At 34.4% G+C, this 7,648-nt stretch overlaps 1 long non-coding RNA gene across 1 annotated transcript; it reads left to right on the forward strand.

Annotated features, from left to right (window-relative positions):
- The first annotated feature begins 379 nt into the window (after nucleotides 1–379).
- LOC149792210 (uncharacterized) lies at nucleotides 380–2,734 on the forward strand. The gene is made up of 3 exons (XR_016423283.1): nucleotides 380–451; nucleotides 1,215–1,825; nucleotides 2,534–2,734. It is a non-coding gene; the product is annotated as an uncharacterized LOC149792210 (long non-coding RNA).
- Nucleotides 2,735–7,648: the final 4,914 nt, after the last annotated feature.

Below are 7,648 nucleotides of genomic sequence, written 5' to 3' on the forward strand. Positions count from 1 at the left end.
CATTATATCCTCCCTAGAATCACTAAACATGGAGACCGGATGCAGCTTAAAAGTAGTATATCCTTCTTGCTGAAAGAGAAAGTCGTGACCTATACTTCATACTTGAATACTTTACTAATATGTTAGTGTTCAAATTTAATTTATTAGGTTGATGTTTATATTTGAATCATTAAATCAGATAAAGGAAAGCATCTATGTAGGTATTACAATTTTATAACCAACGAAGGTCACTTGATTTACCCTTAAAGGCTTACTAACATCGATTAACTATTTGACTTTAGCACACATTTTAAGTTTGCCCTTGATTGACCTTAGCCCCATGACCATATCATTTTTATCCTTGACTTTTGCCTATGGTTAGACATTTCCCATGCTCTGCTTCATATTCTATAGAAGAAGACCCATTGTGACCAGAACAGTTGCAATGACGAATACATATATTTATTCAGTGGTAAGCTTTCCATATTAATGGCCATATATTATTTATTGTCACATGTTACCCTGAACAAGTTCAAATATGTATCTTAGATGTGCATAATTATACGAATTAGATCACTGGGCTGCATTCAACAGGCCTTCACTTAACTCTTTTACTTTAGTGGCTAATCAAGGCAAATACCCGTTCATGAACCGTGCTTGTATCACTGGACATCATTCCAAGATTACTCAGATCATGATAATTTCACCGAGCAAGATCCGCCTTTAATTCTACTTTTATTGCTTTTTGTCTGTAATGCCCTGTCACATTATATGTGTATATGTATTTATATTGGGTAATGGAATGTGAGTACGATTCTGGCTACATGGTGCTGATTAAAATTCAACTTCTTTAAATGTACAGATTAGAAGGGGAAAACAATGATTAGTTAGAAAGTAGCCAATATTTCGTTAGCAGTAGCACTTCAGCATGATTTTCTTTTCGATGATAATCAATGTTAAAATTTTCTACTAGATATTATTTCATGCTTTGTAGATGCAAGTTATGTGATAATTGATTATTCTCTTTTTTGATATATTTGTAAAATGTTATGAGAAAAATTCAATGCATATGAACAGGTAGAACAATTATTAAATTTTAGATATGCACGAGTTAGTAATTCAATGCTGTATTTATTATGTGTGGTAATCGCTTTTATGAATTTTAGACTTCAATTCAAATTTAATTTTAAAGTTGAATTACTGTGTATATATGTTGTTGTATTTTTGTTTAATAGCTTTCTGAGAATGGACCCATACGAAGTCTAAAGTCCATCTGATGGGACTGTAAGCCATTGATAATTAACCATCATGACTGGCTGCTTCCGATAAAAAAGAATGTAAAGTACAAACTATTTTGATATATTGTTGTCAGTAAGGTCACCATCCCCAAACATAATAGCGTTTGGGCAATCAGTAAGTGCTATCAAGAAATTTAACTTCACTTTCATCGAGAGCAAAATTAATTGCAAATCGGCAAAGGTTTGACGGAAATTTCATTCCTCGAGCTTAAGCAATGAATTTATTTGATATTCGATTCTTTGAATGGTGCAGGTAAGTAGTTACTTTACTTAATTTTCAATTTTGTTTAATTACTGTTGACTTGTTTGTATAGCGGTAAGAGAGGAATACTTTCAGTATGTGTATGCCTATAAAGATAAACTCCAGCCATTGATGGAGACTATTGAAAGGGAAGGAAATTGGCACCAATACAAAAAGGAGAATGTCCCCAACTATGCCTTCGGACAAGACGGTACAGTTTCCAAGTACGTTGTACATTAATCGGATCTGCAATGTGGTGGATACAAAATGCATCACGTGACAGGAATCTGTATAAAGTGACCTCATGGCAAGTTTATATGATGCTATATAACAAGAAATATTTTATCACTAACGATATTTTCTGCAGACAATATACTTTACATTACACCAAGGTAGATTTCATTTCTCAGTTATAGTTATTACCACAACACAAATGCACACACGACCAACACCAAAAAGCACCTCAATAAAAATAAATACATATAACAAATAAAAAATAAAAACACCAACGTCGGTTGAGGAGAAAAGCTATTTGGGAGACATTTTTGTTCAGAAATAATAAAAAATAAAATGTATTATGATGTTGAAAAAATGACTTATATAATATTATGTTCTTATTGTCCTGTATAATGAATGTTACGGAATTGTTTAAAACTTTTGTGGTGAATATATTTTGTTAAGTTCATGAAATACTGATTTTCTCTTAGCATACTTACATGATGTGATAAGCACGATTTGTGAATTCAATGTGAGTGCATGGCAACTTATTTATATTAACATATATTTGTATTTATACTACAGCATTCACTCATTCAGCGTAATATAAAATAAAGACTGCAAATCATATCATGCCTACAGCAGTTTTCATGTTTGTTCTGTTCATCGTTTTTTCCCTTACAATCCTAAAAAAATCGTTTTTTGTCTATAACTATTATGCATGAGTCACTGAAAATTAAACTGAGGTTCATAACATGTATAGCAATCGATATCAAAATGTGTGTTATTTTATTTTCAGAACGCTGTAGATGCAGATTACAAGCAGTGTCTTAAGTTGTAAATACAAGTCCAAAAATATGTAGTTGCGACCTGTCCGACTTTCAAAGGCCCAGTAGGAGAGAGTGTCATTAAAACAATAACTGAAGAGAAACATCCGATGCGAAATAAGCACGAGTTAATGAAGTTCTCTGTATCTCGTGGTGTGAACATATAAAAATGTTCAAAACAAAAGCAATTTTGTTTTCAATTTTGTTTTACAACACTTAAGTGCCATTCCTATTTTCTGAATCTATTTTGTCCTGAAACAAAATCATAAGCGCTTTTTACCAAGATCGATGAAGATCTGTCCAGGACCAGATCTGTAATTATACCAATGATATGGTCCGGACTAAAATGAATACCAACACAATGGAGGAGACTTCCCCACGACCTGGTTTGAAAAAAGCAGTGATGTATCATTCTATATAAAGCGTAGCCAAGCAAAAGTAATAAAATAAGCTGATTTACTTGTGTTCATGGCTATCGTCAATTCAACTTGTGTTACTACTTCTAAGTACTTCTAGTCTGGATTCAAGCCTGATCCATCGACTTGATCGTCAAAGTAACCCTTGACAAGATGGTGCAATGCCCATAATGGAACACATCGCTTTTATTACTTGATCGACAATGGGTTCATAAATAGGTGCATTGTGTCATTTTCTGTCCACCAGTATGAGCACATGTGTTTCGAGTCTATGCACGTAACATAAGTAACAGAAAAGAGTGAAAACAACAAGCTTTCTAAAATTTAACAAATAATTTATTTCTTAGGAATAAAATGGAAAAATGAGAAAAAAGAATTCACGGTATTGCGAATTAAATCCAAAAATAATCAGAGAATTAAAGACACAAGTCCAAGTAATAAAAAGTCCGGAATAAAACTGATATCCAAAATTAAAGGCGATGAGATGTATGTTATGAAGTGCTGATTTATCTACAGTTTCTTGTTGAATCGCATAAATATTATTCCAGCTTTAAATTCAATATAAGTTCAAGTGAATGTCTTTATCCAAGAATTTTGTCAGGGCACTTTTGTATTTCCAGAGAACATAAGCAAAAATGGTTGGTCAAATGCAGGAATAGATTGCAGATGAATCTTAAGTATATTCTGATTGGGTTTTCCAACCATTTGACAAGCATGACATGATTTGCAGTATTTACAAAAATCCGTACTATTTTGGAACTACAATTTGATAGTTGACTGACCGGTAATCACCATCATGTACCTCAGGAGGTCTCCATTTTCTCATAAGAATCCCATTTTTAATAAAATAACAAACATGTACTTCTGTGGCTTCAATTTCTCTAATGGTCCCTTGAAAACAACAGGAGATCTCAGAATCGTTTGTCACCCTGATTAGAATAAAGATAATAAATAGTTAAAAGAGGATATATGTGGCCAATACCTTTTGATTGATCCAAACAGTGACCTCATCAAAAGCCTGATCAATACACGTATAAGCTTAATGAATACTTTCATGATCAAAATCATTCTTAAGAGCTTTATTTGCCATAGCTCCAGTAACTGTACAAGCTGGTCATAAATCAGGAAATCCGTTTTCAATTGGATCGACTTTCTGATCCAAACAATGATTGTCAGTTCCAAGTTGATTACCCAAAACCTTATATCCAGCAAGGATATAAGATTGCCGAGTAGTAAATGAATGCCCTCAATGGATAAAGAAGACACTATTCCGATTGACACGGGTTCTGAGACTAAGTCTGAAGACAAATGTTCACAATGGAGAGGAACATCAACAAAGACGCACTCTACTGCTTGAATAAGAACACAGGAAGACTTCTCAAAACAGGGAAAAATACTTGATAATAAAAGACTCTGAGAAGCATACGTGTTTCTAAAAATTTTAATAAGGGTAGGACAGGCCGAATCGCCCATGAGTGACATAGAACCCTTCGACATGAACGGTTAATAATTCTCCATAATAAAATCACACTGGGGTTTATTTTACCCAACAAATGCATTGCTTTCAATACATGACCGTGACATTGACCTCTTGAAATAAAAGCATTTGGAATAGGTCTGTCTTGATTCGGATGCTTATGTTTCAATTTGTTTCAATCATAAAAAACGTGTCCATTCGTCTATTATAGGGACATGTAGGAAGAGATGAGGATTTTTGATCATTCTTATCAGACATTTGATTTCTAAAAGTTACGCCAGATTGAAATTTAGAAGGGCATGTGTTAGGCTGAAATACATTTCTACCAAATGACTGCTGAGGGGAAGCCTCGTCACAAATTAAACTTTACGAGCTAATGAATACCCGTTAGTAGTACGAGTATCATTTTCTAAGGTTAGACCTTATGCTCATCAAGATATGTCTTAATGTCATTATAGACATGATTCTTGAACTCTTCGAGTAATACGAGTTGTCTTAGATTTTCGTAATCTGGATACACTTTCCTAAGCACCCCCTTTTCCATAGTTCCTGAATTTTTGCCGATAAGAATCAGAGATTAACTCAGAACTCTTTAAGATGCATTCCTTATCCATATCATAGTCGGCACTTTGATGTACTGACATGGATGCATAGATGTCTCGGTCTATGTCGAAAATTGCACCCTGTAATAACAGAGTCCAATGCTCCTTTGGCAATTTCTAATTTTCATCATTTTTTTCAAAATGTGGAAAATATGTGTTTGCTTAATTTTCCGTAAGAGGGGGTACTAAAGTAATATTCCTAGTCACATCAAATCTTGAATTTGTAAGTAAAGTGGGTATGTGCTTTTCACTTGCCAGCTCTAATTCTCATGATCTAAGCTTATATTCCCTTTTTTCCTTCTCTCTTTCTCTCTGCAATACCCTGTCTTCCTTTTCTTTCTGCATTTGCATTTGTCTCTCTCTTCCCTTTTTGTTCAATTGTATTTGTTTCTTGCTCTCTTTTTCCAACAGCATTTGTTTTTCTTTTTTATGTTACTGCATTTGTTTCTCTCTCATCTATCTCAAACAGCATAAATTAAGCTGATGTACTTATTTTCATGGCTATCGTCAATTCAACTTATTTTACTACCGCTATGTGCTTATAGTCTGGATTCAAGCCTTACCCATCGAACTGATCGTCAAAATACGCCATGACAAGATGGTACAATGCACATAATGGGATACATCGCTTTTATTGCTTGATCCATCATAGGTTCATAAATAGGTGCATTGTGTCATTTTCTGTCCACCAGTGTGAGCACATGTGTTTCGGGTCTATGCACTTAACATAAGTAACAGAAAAGAGTGAAGACAACAAGCTTTCTACAATTTAACAAATAATATATTTCCCAAGAATACAAAGTTAAAAATGAGAAGAAAGAACCTACGGCATTGGGAATTAAATCCAAAAATAATCCAGGAATTAAAGACACAAGTCCTAGCAATAAAAAGTCCTGAAAAAACTCATTTCAAGTCCCAAAGAGATCCAAAAATGAAGGCGATGACGTGTCTGTTATTGTCTACAAAGTGCTGATGTGTCTTCATTCTCTTGTTGAATTACAGAATGCTATTCCAGGTTTGAATTCAGAATAAATTCAAGTGAATGTCTTTATCCAAGAATTGTGTCACAGCACTTTTGTATTTCCAGAGAACATAAGCACTTGTATGCAATGGTTTGAAGAAAATAAAATTCATCCCAAACTGGACAAAACATTATACAACTTAACGTGCTAGATGTTAAAGCACGACTGTTTAAATCCTAACAGTCATAAGATAATATACTTCTCCGCTTGACCCCAGGTCACAGATTAGCATTGTCTAAAAGCAACCATAACCTAATAGAAAATAACCTCCTAGAATGACCTAATGAGCCTTGTTTACAATAGCGTAGAAAAATCACTTTGGAATCTGCAAAACCCTGACCCAAATCAACATGTTTACCTGAATGAATTGGTTAATTAATTCATACTCATAAATGAAATAAAAAGAATTAAAAAACGTTCATAATGTCACGCAGAAATGAACTTTTGGACCAGGTCAAGTCCAGTAAAAAAAATGTTACATGACAAAAGTATGTAATGATATAAAATAGTTTCAAAATAACAAACAAAGAAACAAAAATAAATATACATAACTCATCCCCATAAAATAAATGGGAAAATTTATACAATAAAGATTTATTTTAACTATAAGTCTAATATACATGTGGTAAAAAACATAAGATAAAATCTAATGAATGACACAAAATATACATGAAACAATACATTTATAGACACATGAAAGTGCATCTGCTATTAAATTGTCTTTCTCCTTGATGTGCTGATGTCACTATTATATTCCAGCAACAAAAATCTCTACCTAAATAGTCTCTGATTTTTGTTTTTCATCTTGACGATGAAAGGAAGGGTGTTGTGATCACTAAACACAATAATCGGAGAAGGAGTTGAACTAATGAAAACTTCAAGGTATTGTAATGCCAATGTCAAAGCCAAACATTCCTTCTCGATTGTGGAATAATTTATGTGGTACTTATTTAATTTCTTAGAAACATGGCACACTGGATGATCAATACCATTTCATCTTCTTGAATCATAATTTGCCGTGGCCATCGATGGGTCTATGCGTGGTAAGTGCTCATTTCAGACTCAGAGATGACTATTTCCCTTGCGAGCTACCTGGCGTTGAGCCTGTCGGGCAGGATATCGTGGAGGACCATGTGCTCCTCCAGTATGCGCATGCTATTATGCAAGCTTGTTAATTTTGTGAACGGTATAACGTCAGTCTTTTACATACTTACACAATGATATGATATAAGTCTTCCATTAACCCAAAACTTATCGAGGTCCGCCCATCACGTGACTGGACCTGTAATAAACAACAAAACTTGTACCAGTACATTTATGTCTCGGCGGCACACCATGTGGTGTGCACGTTCCCCGGGCAAAGGACGGCTCTATTAGCGTTGTCGCGAAACACTTTTGGCATGGGGACGTAAGATTCAAGCAGGTAGAACACATCTGCATTATTGTGTCCGTCGTGGTTAAAGAGACAGGTATGGTTCATTTTCCCTTCGAGCATCTCGTCGTCATAGACGATAACGTTGTATTTGTAGTGACCTAGGTCATCAGAGCATGAGGTTTCTTTGACGTTGCA

This window comes from Sinohyriopsis cumingii, chromosome 9 (genome assembly GCF_028554795.1).
Source record: "Sinohyriopsis cumingii isolate HCF-2022 chromosome 9, ASM2855479v2, whole genome shotgun sequence".
Classification (NCBI taxonomy): domain Eukaryota; kingdom Metazoa; phylum Mollusca; class Bivalvia; order Unionida; family Unionidae; genus Sinohyriopsis; species Sinohyriopsis cumingii.